Source organism: Schistocerca piceifrons, chromosome 2 (genome assembly GCF_021461385.2).
Source record: "Schistocerca piceifrons isolate TAMUIC-IGC-003096 chromosome 2, iqSchPice1.1, whole genome shotgun sequence".
Classification (NCBI taxonomy): Eukaryota; Metazoa; Arthropoda; class Insecta; order Orthoptera; family Acrididae; genus Schistocerca; species Schistocerca piceifrons.
In genome coordinates this window covers 840,845,005-840,860,079 of record NC_060139.1, presented here as the reverse complement: position 1 = coordinate 840,860,079, position 15,075 = coordinate 840,845,005, and the positions used below count along the sequence as shown (strand labels likewise).

Here is a 15,075-nt window from a genome sequence, read left to right as displayed (position 1 = left end):
GAAAGATGAAAGTACTGAGAAGTAGCAGAAATGTGAGCAGCAAGAAATGTCACATCAGGATTGATGTTCATGAAGTAGATTAAGATAAAGAATTGTATCTAGGCAGCAAAATAATCAATGAGAGATGGAGCAAGGAGGACATTGAAAGCAAAATGGTTCAAATGGCTCTGAGCACTATGGGACTTAACATCTGTGGTCATCAGTCCATTGAAAGCAGACTAGCCGTGGCAACAAGGGCATTCCTGGTTGGGAAAAGTCTACTAGTATCAACATGGCCCTTGATTTCAGGAATAAATGCCTGAAAATGTACATTTGGAGCACAGCATTGTATGGCAGTGGCCGGCTGGAGTGGCCGAGCGGTTCTAGGCGCTACAGTCTGGAACCGCGAGACCGCTATGGTTGCAGTTTCGAACCCTGCCTCGGGTATGGATGCGTGTGATGTCCTTAGGTTAGTTAGGTTTAAGTAGTTCTAAGTTCTAGGGGGCTGATGACCTCAGAAGTTGAGTCCCATAGTGCTCAGAGCCATTTGAACCATTTGTATGGCAGTGAAACGTGGACTCTGGAAAACCAGAACAGAAGAGAATCGAAGCATTTGAGATGTGGTTCTACAGACAAATGTTGAAAATTAGGTGGGCTGATAAGGTAAGGAATGAGGAGGTTCTGCACAGAATGCGGGAAACACTGGCAAGGAGAAGGGACATGATGATAGGACATCTGTTAAGACATCAGGGAATGGCTTCCATGGTACTAGATGGAGCTGAAGAGTGCAAAAGCTCTAGAGGAAAACGGAGATTGGAATAAATTCAGGAAATAACTGAGGATGCAGGTCCAGTCTGGTCACAAACATCACCTATCCTACCAAAGCCAGGGCTACCTGTGAAACCAGTCATGTGATGTACAAGCTAAACTGCAACCACTGTGCTGCATTCTACGTGGGCATGACAACCAATAAGCTATCTGTCCCTATGAATGGCCACTGATGAACTGTGGCCAAGAAACAACTGGACCATTCTGTTGCTGAGCATGCTGCTCAACATGAGGTTCTTCTTTTCAATGACTGCTTCACAGCCTGTGCCATCTGGATCCTTCCCAACAAAATCAGTTTTTCTGAATTGCAAAGGTGGGAACTCTCCATGCAGTGTATTCTATGTTCCTGTAAACCTCCTGGCCTTGACCTCCATTAGCCATTGTCCTTACCCATCTAGCCCCTTCCCTATTCCCATTCCAGCATTTCGCAGCCCTCTATTCCATCATCACATCCAGTCTTCTTACTTCTGTCCTTCTCCTCTATTCCCTCTCCTCCACACTCTTGTCTAACCTCCCAACTGCACCTAGCTGCCTTACCCTCTCGCCACCTAATCTTACTGCCCCCTTCCCACCTGGCCTATCCTGCTACCCTTCCCTCTCCACACTCCATCCTCCTCCTTACCCACACCCGGTTGCCTCTCCCATCCTGCATTGCTGCTTGCAGTCTGGCTTCAGCTGGCAGAGACTGTGATCATGTTTGTGTGAGTTGCATTTTCATGTGTGTGTGTGTGTGTGTGTGTGTGTGTGTGTGTGTGTGTGTGTGTGTTGCCTATTTTCGACAACTGTCTTGTTGGCCTAAAGCTCATTTTCTGACAGTCTTTTGTTGTGTCCGTCTCTACTATATGCTGAGTAGCAGCTATCCTTTTCATAATATTGTTACATTCCATCCTGGATTTTCCATTGTTTGACTTATGAACATTTACATTATTTACTCAGCTTGGTATAGCATGGTATAGGGTCAAACATTTGTGGTACCAATAGTCAGAAGTTTTAGGCAAAGTGTTAAGAGTACCATTTGTATGCATCAAAAGGAAATTTATCTTGAGAAAACTGTAAAACTGTGAGACAGAATTACTGGTCAGTATTTACCTTCAAAACAAATGTCAGTAATGCTGATAGACACATGTAAAATTACATACATTGCCCTAGTTTCCTTCCTTGGGAAGAAGAGAGGGACAGGTTGGGGAAGGTTAATAAAGAAAGGCTGGTCACTCAGACCCTGCAATTAGAGGAAGCCACCTTCGTGGGACTCTCTCAATATGGGTCATGATTGGCCTGTATTTCCTTTCTAACCTTCTCCAATCCATCCTTGTTCTTCCCCTGGGAAAGGAACTACAGTACCTTATCAAAAATATCTTGACACATCTATATAATGTGGAATTGACCACTAGATGATATGAGAAGAGGATCCACTGGTACAAAAGTAGGTAGAAAGCAGGCAGAAAGTATTGTGTTGTCAGTAGTGATGCATCAACAGCAAGAATGGGTTGGTCAGGACAGCTCAGTGTCTTCGAACCTTGTCTAGTCACTGGATTCCATCTGAGTAATAAATTTATAAGTGACATTTCAGCTCTTCTAAAACTGCCCTATTTGAGTGCTGATGAAATGTAAATGTAAAGGGATGACCACACTACTCAAGACCAGGCAGATCTTATGTATTGATGGACAGGGACTGTGAAGCACTGTAGAGGGTGGGTGAAAACAGTCACATGAAATCAGTGGAAGGAATCACTCATGAGTTCGACAATGATAACAGCAATCCAGCTAGCACAATGACTGTGCGTAGGAAATTACAAAGAATGGGGTACAATGGGTGAGCAACTCCTCATAAGCCACATGTTTCTGTAGTCAGTACTAAAGCAACATTTGAGGTGGTGTAAAGTGCAATGCCACTGAATAGTGGATGACTGGAAACAAGTGATTTGGAGTAAAAAATCATGCTGTACCCTGTGACAGTCCAATGGAAGGGTTTTGATTTGGCAAATGCCTGGAGAACATTATGTGCTGTCATGTGTAGTGCTGACAGTGAAGTATCAGGGGGGAGGTGTTATGGTAAAGAGGTGTTATCATGATTAGGGTGTGGTACTTTTATTGCACTTAAGTAAACACTACATCTGGAAGGATGTAAACACATTTTACAGCACTGTCTACCGAATTACAGTAGAGGAACAGCTCGGGGTCAATGATTATCTCTATCAACATGATAGTACATCCTATCATAGAGTAACACCTGTGAGGCAATGGTTTGTGGACAGTAACATTCCTGGAATGGACTTGTGTGCCCAGAGTTCCAACCTGAATCCAGTGGACCACCTTGTGGTGAGTTACAATGTTGAATTCTCCAGACTCAAGCATCCAAAATCACGCCCATCTCTGGTTTTGGTTCTTGAGGAATAATGGGCTGTATCACAGATCGTTAACATAAATCAGTCTCCATATGCTGATTTTTTCCACTATATACTAGTAATCAGCTGAAGTCTGCCATCTGCTCTACCTATATCTGAACCTATGTGACTGTTCCATTTCATATCCCTGACAATTATTACACTCACACATTTGTACAACTTAATCATTTCCAGTCGTGACTCATTGATACCCAGTCATCGGATATTAAATCTTTTTGTTTTGTGAAGTGCAAAATTTTAAATCTTTTAACATTTAAAGCAAATTGCCAATTATTGTACCACTTTGAAATATTATCAAGACTTGACTGCACATTCATACACTTTTTTTTCAGATAGTACTTTATTTTAGGTAACTACATCATCTGTTAAGACTTTGAGATTACTATTAGTATTGTCAGCTGAGTCACTAATATACAGCATGAACAGAAATGGTCCAACACTCTTCACTGGAGAATGTGTGAAGTAACATCTATATCTACTGAGAAATCTCTGTCAAAGATAACATGCTGTGTCCTCCCTAACAAGAAATCCTCAACTCAGCCACATATTTTGTTTGATGTCCACATGGCACAGTTTCATTAATGCATAGTGGTGTGGTACTGAGTCAAATGCTTTTTGAAAATAAATAAATACTGCATCCACCTGGTTGCCTTCAGCCACAACTTTCAGCATTTCCTGTGAAGAAAATGTGGTTGTTGTTTTAATCAATGGGCGGAACACAGTAACACATAACAGAAAACAGCATTCACGCTAGCTTTCAAGCACACCAGCTCTTTTCATATTTATAGTACACACATTCACAAGTTCAACCAGACAGCTGCACAAATGTTGACTCTTATGGCTACAGCAAGACTAATTACTGATACTCATCTGCTGAAATGGGAGGTGTGGAGAGGGTAGGAAAGGATACAAGAATGTGACAGTGGGAAAGGTCTTTGGACAGATGACTTCATGGCTGTACAACATGTCAAAAAGAACATGTGTAGGAAGAGGGAGAGGGGGAAAATTGAGGGGGGGGGGGAGGGAGGATAGAAAGTTGCAGATGAAGAGGGGGGAAAGGGAGGAGAGACAGAAGAGAGAGGGGTTGAAAAAGGGGAGAAGAGAGAGGGGGGAAGGAGATGGAGAATGTCTGCATGGAGGGAGGGGGGGGGGGGGTAAGAGTGGCAGGAGAAGGCAGAGCATTATCTGAATAGAGAAGGAGTGGTGTGGATAGAATAGAGAAGGGAAAAGGCAAGGTGAGGCAGTGGGAACAGGGTAGTGGAAATTTATGCTCAGGGCATTGCGAGAGCACAGGATGTATTGGACAGACAATTCCCATCTGCAAGGTTCAGAGAAATCTGTGTTTGAAGGGAGCATAAAAATGGCCCACATAGTGAGTGAATCAGCTGTTGATGTCACTTGTGTTGTGGCATGCAGCATGTTTTGCAACTGGATGGTCAAGTTTGTGATTGCCGCAGTTTGGTGGTGGCCATTCATGCAAGAAGACAGTTGGTTACTAGTCATGCCCATATAGAATGCTTTACAGTGATTGCACCATAGCTGATATATACCATGGCTGCTTTCATACATGGCCCTGCCTGTTATTTGGTAGGAAATGCTTGTGACTGGACAGTTGTGGAAGGTGGTGAATGGGTGTATGGGCAGGTCTTGCACCTCGGCCAATCACAAGGGAATGATCCATAACGTGCACGATTGGGAGTAACTGGAAAAGGAATGGATAAGAATATTCTGTAGGTAGGATGGGTGGGCTAGTGAGTAGGATTTTGGGTGGATATCCCTCATCCCAGGACATGCCAGAAAGTAGTTGAAGCCCTGATGGAGGATGCAATTGATCTTTTCAAGCCCCAGGTGATCAGAAGAGTGCTGATTAGTGGTTGGTTAACAGGTTTACTGTTGTCAGAGGAGCATATTGCGTGGGAGACTTGTTTATAGATGAGCTGGATAGGATACTGTCCATCAGTAAAGGCTCTGGTAAGATTATTGGTATATTTCAACATATCCTGCTTTTCACTGCAGATGTGGCATGCATGCATGACAAGGTTATAAGTAAAGACTTTTTGACATGGAATGGGTGACAGCTGTCAGAGTTTTGGTACTGTTGGTGGTTGATGTTCTTGATATGGACAGATGTATTTACGGAGCCATCTGAGAGGTGGAGATCAACATCCAGGGTGGTGGCTCAGTGAGTTGAGAAGGACCAGTTGAAACAGATTTGAGGATAGGTGATGAGGTTACAGAGGAAAGACCAAAGGTTGTCCTCATTTTTTTGAGCTCAGACCATGAAAATGTCATCAATGAATCTGAACCAGACAGAGGTTTGAGGTGTTAGCTGGACAAGAAGGATAATTTCATATGGCCCATAAATAAGTTAGCATAGAATGGTGCCATGTTAGCACCCATGGAAGTATCATAGATTTGTTGGTAGATCTGGCATTCAAAAGTGAAATTATTTTGAGTCAGGATGTGGTTGGCATGAGGATTTGAAAGAAATGGTGAGTCTGATAACAAGAGGATGTTAGGAAAGGTAGTGTTCCATGGCCACAAGGCCTTGGGCAAGGGGGATGATATCACATACACAGTGACGAAGTTGAATGTGACATCCTTGTACACCAACAGCCCCCGTGCCCCTGGTCTTACCGTCATGAGCCACTACGTTTCCCAACGTCCTCTTGATACCAAACTCAACACCAGTTTCAATTGATAAGCCATATGATCATACATTAATAAGCATTGGTATTTTACTGAGTCAAATGCTTTTCAGAAGTCAAGAAATAATGCTCCTACCTATTTACCTCACTCCATGGCTTTCAGGATGTTACGTGAGAAAAGTGCAAGTCGGGTTTCCCATAACCTATGTGTTTGGAATCCATAATGGTTGGCATGAAGGGAGTGATTCTGATCGAAATACCTCATTGCATTTGAGTTCAGAATATGTTTCAAGACTTCACAATGGGTGGATATCAAAGAGATGGTATTTGTCTTGCATCACTTGTGCTACCCTTCTTAACTACTAGATATAGTTTTTCTTTGTGTGTGTTATAGAAACCTATGATATAATATGGTTAAATGCGGAGCAAACTCAGCCACAAATTCTGTATAGAATGTGGTATGAATTATCAGGTCCTGGAGTTCTGTTCAATTTTAGCAATTTCAGCTGTTTCTCAATGCCATTCAGCTAATATTTACATCAGTCACCATTGTATAGTGGAAGATTTAAACTGAGGCACTACTCATGGACTATGCATCATAAGGACTCTCAATTTGGGGTATAAAGATTTTTAAATAATAACCTACATGAACAAATAAATATCATGAATTTTATTTCATATTTTACATTGTAATAACATAATAGCAGCAACAACAATAAAAATGGAAATCACAGTCACTTTAATAACATAATACAATGCTCAAGTGCCCATTATCTGCCACAATACACATTGCTGTCACTTGTACAAGGGCATATAGGCAGAAAACTGTGACAACAATGCAATCTTTTAATGGTTTGGAGTCTGCAGAAACTGTGCATAGAGTTTATCTTTGAAATTATTCCAGTGAAAAGAATTCCAATCAGGTTAACTTTGGCAAATATGTAACATACTTTACAATGTTACAGATGGTGGCCACAGTAAATGTTCACAATGTGCCATTGCAAAAAATTGTGTATTGGGCAGTGAAAAAGCATATGTGTACAAAGTGTAAAGATGAAATTATGAAGCTAAAAGAATGTTTTCAAGTATGTAATGTGTTATTGGTGAATGAAAAATGGGTATCTCAAAACTCCAGGAAGAAAAAATTTTGTTGCTATCAAAGCAAGACTCAGCAAATTTTCTGCAAAATAGTTCAAACAAGTGAGAATGGTGGACAAAAGTGTCGTATAAAAACAACAGGCACAAAGTAAAAACTGTTAAAGACAGTGTAGTACATAAAAATTTAGTGAATCCCAGTCACTTTCAAATAATTTCTAATATGGACTGCACAAAGCTGTGAATAGTCTGTCACCACTTGGCAAGATTGAAGATGGTGCAAAACAACATAAGATAGGAAAGCACTTTACTATGGAAAAATAACCAACGTAACATGAATGTGAACGGTATTCATTTACTGACTATTAGAAATTTTCCTCAGGTATCATCATCTCTTGTTGATGAAAATAATGACTTAGGAAATGTGGAACAATACACCACTGGTACCTGTAGTGATTACAGACCAAATAATAGAGAACTTCCTGTAACAAGTTAATATAAAATTAAAAGTTATGCTGATAGTCGAGGGTGAGTAATTGCTCTGAATTGCGAAGTATATGCAGACATGAGATCAACAGCATGATAAAACCAGGTCCAAATTTATGGCAGCAACTGCAGTCAGTCACGAAAAAATTTCAGGTCCAAACAGTTTTGATATTTCCATCTTTCTTGTTGGGGCAAACAATGCAGCAAAGAGGAATGCAAAATATTTCATGCTTTCCCTTAAACAGAGGTTTCACAAATTCCGAAATACGAATTTGATCATTTTCTCTGTACACCATCATCATGACCTACATAACTAGTCCTCTGTGAATAAAGAATTAGAAAAGAAGAGTAAGACTGTGCAAAATTTATGGAAGGAATTTAAAAATGAAACAAATGTTGATATAAGCACACTAGGGATATGATTTCATACAGCACAGGGTTTCCACATCAACAGACTGGGAAATGCTATTTGTTAGTTGCAATTCTCAGATAAAGTTTATATGAAATTAAACATGAAGTGGGGTGTTAAGCAAGTTATACCTTTGAAAGACAAAAGTGATGTGTGTCTAGAATTTAGCTTGCAATATGATGAAACAGTAGTGTTTTTTTTTTTTTTTTTAGCAGAAGCGAACATTCCAGTAGTTCCAGCTTAGACAATTACAGTGTGTGTAATTTTTATAAGACTATGCCACATGCAGATGAGTACTTGCTTGAGAAAAAAAAAACAGTGATAAAATATTTACATTGCTGCAAGTCAGTGCTGTTGTATAAGAAATAAACTATTAGAATTGGATTATTTTTGTAGAATTAAGTATTTAGATGTAATATGTGTGTTGAAATACTGGATAACAGAAAATCAAATTGATAGTTTTGTTCCTAAAGGATATGTTGTAGCTGACATAATATATAGGGACAAAAGAAAAAAATGTGGTGCTGGAATTTATGGCAAACACAGTCAAAAATTTTCAAAATTATGACTGCACCATATTGTTCAGAAATAAATGCTGAGTTCAGTTGTCAAAGATCGACTGAAGAAAATATAATAGGTCTCCAAATGGAGATATGAATGTATTTTTTGAACAGTTAGTGGTTATGAGATTTATTAAGTTTAAAACAAAAGTTGTTATCTATGGATATTTTAATATTGAAATGGGAACTTCAAAACAACAGGACTTCAGAACATTCTTTTAATATTTTAAGATCCTTAAACTTAAATTTCATGAATAAGTGTCCTAATAATAATGCATGTCTAGGCAATGTTATTGTTAATTTACACGAAGAGGAATCTATGGCTAACCTGGCTGACGAAGTTTTTTCAGGTTGTGTTCCATTGCTTTTAACACTTTATCATAAGCAACCAGTCTATCTCAATGAAATTAGTGTGGCATTGGTTAGAAGTCAGAGGTGAGCACATCATGTTATTTACTGAACGCAAATTGGGAGTCTGTACATGAGGTCCTTTTTTTAAAAAAAGTAAAAAGAAGAGCTGAAAGCAATTTTGGTGATTTTTTTTGAAATATGGAAGCTTATGGTATTCACATCCCTAATTAATATAAGTTAGCTCCTTCAGTAAATATAAAAATACAAAAAATTACTGGTATAGAAAAGAATTGAGAGAAATTAGAGAAAACATCCTCATACCATAGGGAACGTACGCACTGATGCAATGAAAGTCATGGGACAGTGATATGCATATATACAGTTGGTGGTAGTGTCACATACATGAGATATAAAAGGGCAATGCATTGGTGGAGCTGCATTTGTACTCGCGTGATTCATGTGAAAAAGTTTCTGACATGGTTATGGCCACACAAAGGGAATTAACAGACTTGGAATGTGGAGTCAGATATTCAATTATGAAAATCATAAAATCATTAGGGAATTCAATATTCCAAGATCCACATTGTCAAGAGTGTGCCAAGAATACCAGATTTCACACATTTCTTCTCACCATGGACAACGCAGTGGCCAATGGCCTCCACTTGACAACCAAGAGCAGCGGTGTTTGTGTAGGATTGACAGTGCTAACAGACAAGCAACAGTGTGTGAAATAGCAGCAGAATTCAATGTGGGATGTACAACGAACATATCCATTAGGACAGTGTAGTGAAATATGGTGTTAACGGGCTACGGCAGCAGACGACCAATGCGAGTGCATTTGCTAACAGCACAACATTACCTGCAGTGCCTCTCTGGGCTTGTGACCATATTGTTTGGACTATTTATGACTGGAAACCCATGGCCTGGCCAGATGAGTCCCAGAATTCAGTCTGTAAGAGCTACTTGTAGGTTTTGAGTGTGATGCAGATCTTAGGAAGCCATGGACCCAAACCGTCAACTAGGCACAGTGCAAACTGTGTGAGCAGTGTTCACATGGAATGGACTGGATCATCTGGTCCAAGTGAACTAATCATTGATGGAAATGATTATGTTTGGCTACTTGAAGACCATTTGCAGCCGTTCATGAACTTCTTGTCCCCAAACAATGATGGAATTTTTATGGATCACAATTCACCCTACCATGGGGCCAAAATTGTTCGCGATTAGTTTGAAAACCATTCAGGACAACTCAAGTGAATGATTTGGCTACCCATATTGTTCAACATGAATCCCATTGAACATTTATAGGACATAATCAAGAGGTCACTTCATGCACAAAATCATGCACCGGTAACACTTTTGCAGTTATAGACAACTGTAGAGGCAGTGTGGCTCAATATTCCTGCAAGGGCTTCCAATTACTTGTTGAGTCCATGCCACATCAAGTTTATTTGTAATAAATGTATAGAGCGTAGAGTTTCTCCAGATTTCCTCACAAGTTATCCCTGTATTCCAAAAAGATGATAAACAGCTCTCCCAGAACTACTACCATGTTTCTGTTGTGGCAATAGTAGCAAAAATATTTGAATAATTCATATACTTATAAATAAATAATTATTTTGAAAACCGTGACCTCCTTGGCAACAATCAGTATGGATTTTGGCCAGGTAAAAATATTGTTGCAGCTGTTCTGAAAATTGTTGATCAGACTTTAATAGCTTTCAAAAATAAGAAGATGTAATCACTTGGATTATGTGATTTAAGTAAAGCATTTGACTGCATCCCTTTTAACATATTACCAATAAAACTGGAATATTATGATGTACACAAATCTACATTGAAACTTCCTGGCAGATTAAAACTGTGTGCCGGACCGAGACTCAAACTTGGGATCTTTGCCTTTCGCGGGCAAGTGCTCTACCATCTGAGCTATCCTAGCATGACTCATGACCCATCCTCACAGCTTCAGTTCTGCCAGTGTCTTGTCTCCTACCTTCCAAACTTCACAGAAGCTCTTCTACAAATCTACATTATCAGTAATTGCTTCCTAGCTGAACAACAGAAGACAGTTTGTTTCAATTAGAAACAGACATTCCTCCTCAGTAGAAACTGGTAGATGTGTTCCACACGACTCTGCTCTTGGCTCTTCTTTTTTGTTGTGGCTATCAATGACCTGCCCCACTGTGTATCACAGTCTGTGATCTGCCATGCTGATGATACATGTTTAGTTACTTTGCAACACAGCATTCCAACTCTTGATAATTTTACCCAAGAAACTCTTGACCCTGTGTTAAATTAGTTTGCAGCCAATAAACTTGTTTGGAATTCAGACAAAACCCAAAATCTTACGTTAGTGTTGTTAAAGAGTGTAAAAAATAAACATGCCAAACTCCTAGGAATACATACTGATGCCAAACTCAGTTGGGAAGAGCATATCAGGCAAGTCTGTAAAGATATATCACCTGGAAACTGTGAGATATGGTCAGTAATAATTGTCCCAACATGGGATATTTCACACTCCTTCAATTGCATATTGTATGGCCTGCTCATATGGGGACATTCTTCTCAAATCAGTAACATATTTTGAGTACAAAAAAACACTATCTGTATAATATGAGAAGCTGGTCCTGTAGACTGTAACAAAGCTGGTGGATCCTTTCCAGGTGTGTGTGTGTTTGGGGGGGGGGGGGGTGGCGGCTGGGTGGGTGTGTGGCTGGGTGGGTGTGTGGGTGTTCATTTATATGACATGTATACAGCACCTAAAAATTTTGAATACTGACTTAGGGTTTGTCCAACTTACATTTATTACATATTACCTTTTGTTATCAGGAGATAATGAGCTAGCTAGTGTGTCTAGAAACTGTGGTAATTACAAAATATCATTGTTCAAATGCAAACATGTAGCTGATTTCCAAACTTTTGATAACATAGATGACAAAGCTATGTAAATAACTATATACAACCAATGATGAAAATATGATAGAAATGTTTGCACTCATTTAGTTTTAGAATAATTAAGACACTTAGTAGGAACATTGTTACTGAAATGGAATCCCATACTTAGACAAACTAGCCAGCATAATTCAACAGAAATTATTGTTTTATCTTATTGTCATTGTCAAAATTAATATTCCTCCAGTGTTTAGTAATTCAGAAACGTATAGTTTTAATTGAAATTTATGAAAATATAGTAAATACCAATAGCTAACTGCAGTTTTAATTGTTGCAAAATTATAGAAGAAAGTTGTTGTGGGCCATTTTAAGTCAGTCTTCATTGAGTTTATAAGGAGCAAGACCTATGCTCTTAAATGTGGGACAATGTACTGCAGAAAATGTAGAGTACATTACAAGTAAGAAAATGTACTTTATGTTATATCTAAAGTTTGTACCCATGAGTTTAATCCCTGATTCAGGACTGTTTTTAATGGTTGACTGTGAACTTGAAATTAGTTTCATCTACAGCATAAAACTTCAACAATAGTTAATGCAGATGGTAACATTAAGATAAAACTGTGAACTATGTTTTTTTTTATTTTTTTATTTTTATTTTTATTTTTTTTATTAAAATGATAATTCCTGTACACATTATCCCCATACTACTTGAATGTTGGTTCTAAAAGACAGTGATTTAATAATTTTAATTTGTGACTGTGAATTATTTCTTTGCCTCACACAAACTTTTGTGAATAATTACTTCAGTATTAGGTTACTGCACTCAAAAAACAGTAGTTTGTCCAATGTCTAAGTGCAAGTAAAGGATCTGAATTGCAAATTTTCTGTGTGGACTACATTACTAGTTGTATATTGTCCTCACCACCAGTGTTTCACAAAGTTTCAATGGATGTGTATCTAGTGAGGACATCCTTGTACAGGTAATGGATAGACTACAAGAGTACTCTCACCCTGTTTTTACTAAGCTTAGGATACTAACAATTGTGAATCTGTATATCTGTGAGTTTGTACTCTTTGTCAGGAAGCATTAAAGAATGTGTTAGCAGGGAAACAATTCACAAACATGATACTCAGATTAAGGTGCAAATTAACACGCCAAAGCACAGGCAAGCATTAACAGGAAATTTCCATAAAGTGAATGTCCACAAAATTTTTCATAAGGTTTCTCTTGTTGTTATTTAAAACATTCAAAATAAAACTATATGACCGGTTGACAAAAAAAACAATGTTAGAATATAAAAGAGTTCCAGGATATGGATGATACTGACATTAATATTTAAGATTATAGCTGTATACAAGAAATTTTAATTGTACATGTAACGTGAACATCAATTTTAATATCCAGATTACGACTTTAAGTTTCTATCACTGAGAAGGCCTATTCCACTGTATTTCATCAATGACAAACAAATAATCTGAATGCCTCCTTATCCTATCCAGAGAGTAGCACAGTGCTAGATGAGCAGTGAACTGGGCACCCAGTGTACTAGTATCACATACATCTTTATACACTGAAGTACCAAAGAAACTGGTATAGGCATGCATATTCAAATACAGAGATATGTAAACATTCAGAATACAGTGCTGTGGTTGGGAACACTATATAAGACAACAAGTTTTCTAGTGCAGTTGTTAGATCAGTTACTGCTGCTACAATGGCAGGTTATCAAGATTTAAGTGAGTTTGAACATAGTGTTATAGTTGGTGCATGAGCAATGGAACATAGCATCTTCGAGGTAGTGATGAAGTTGGGATTTTTGATATGACCACTTCACAAGTGTACAGTGAATATCAGGAATCCAATAAAACATCAAATCTTCAACATCACTGTTGCCAGAAAAAGATCCTACAAGAACAGGACCAATGACGACTGAAGAGAACCATTCAGCATGACAGAAGTGCAACCCTTCTGCAAATTGCTGCAGATTTCAATACTGGGCCATCAGCAAGTGTCAGCATGTGAACCATTCAACGAAATGTCATCGACATTGGCTTTTGGAGCTGAAGGCCCACACACGTATCCTTGATGACTGCATGACACAAAGCATTATGCCTTTCCTGGGCCCCTCAACACCGACATTGTGCTATTGATGACTGGAAACATGTTGCCTGGTCAGACGAGTCTCATTTCAAATTGTATTGAGCAGGTGGACATGTATGGGTATGGAGACAACTGTATAAATCCATGGACCCTGCATGTCAGTAGGGGACTATTCAAGCTGGTGGAGGATTTGTAATGATGTGTGGCATGTGCAGTGGGAGTGATATGGGACCCCTGATACATCTAGATGTGACTCTGAGAGGTAACACATATGTAAGCATCCTGTCTGATCAGCTGCATCCATTCATGTCCATTGTGCATTCTGATGGACTTGGGCAAGTCCAGCAGGACAATGCAACACCCCACTCGCCCAGAATTGTTACAAAATGCCTCCAGGAACACTCTTCTGAGTTTCTACACTTCCGATGGCCACCAAACTCTCCAGACATGAACATTATTGAGCTTATCTGGGATGCCTTGTAATGTGATGTTGAGATCTCCACCCCCTCATACTCTTACAGATTTGTGGACAGCCCTGCATGATTCATGGGGTCCATTCCCTCCAGCACTACTTCTGACATTAGTTGAGTCCATAGCATGTCATGTTGTGGCAGTGTTTGTGCTTGCAGGGGCCCTTCAAAATATCAGGAAGGTGTACCAGTTTCTTTGGCTCTTCTGTGTATTTCAAGTGGTACCATCTCTAGGGAAGTAAGTACTGTTCTGGTAAGAAATTGTGTACATCTGTTAATGCTGAGTTTGCCTCATTGAAGTGAAACCCAACTGCATAGTCTAATATTCCACTGAAAATGTTCACACTAAACAGCCTCTGATGTTTAACCTGACTCAGCCAGTGCAGTGACATATGATAAGGATGGAATTTGTTTGTCAACGAAATGTGGATGAGACTTATTTCAGAATATCTCACAACTTCTCTGGAACTAGTGCGTGGATTTAGAGAAAACACAGCTATAATATCTACTTGCTTTATTTTGCTCATTGCAGAATTCTTCTGACAAGTTGTTGTTTGTGACAATAATTCAGACTGCCATCCAGGTTCCTCTCACCAATACCAGTTTTTCTCAATTGCACAGGTAGGAACTCTCCCTGCAACACATCCTTCCATCCAGTAACCTTCCCCATGTCAACTTTCACTATTGGCTATTCACCACATTCCTCTTACCTTCACTGCTCCCACTCCAGCCCTGATAGTCATTTCCCCTTCTCTACTTTTGGCCCCTTCTCTCTGCACCTAGTGGCCTATTATCCCATCTGCACACACTCCCTCTTCCCTGCCCCACACCTCTTCTCTATCCCACTACAC

The 15,075-nt window shown here is 39.3% G+C and overlaps 1 protein-coding gene across 1 annotated transcript in view; it reads right to left on the bottom strand.

The window, feature by feature from the left end:
- LOC124775917 (laccase-5-like) overlaps positions 1–15,075 on the bottom strand; it is a 121,912-nt gene that overhangs the window by 59,835 nt on the left and 47,002 nt on the right. The window lies entirely within an intron of this gene.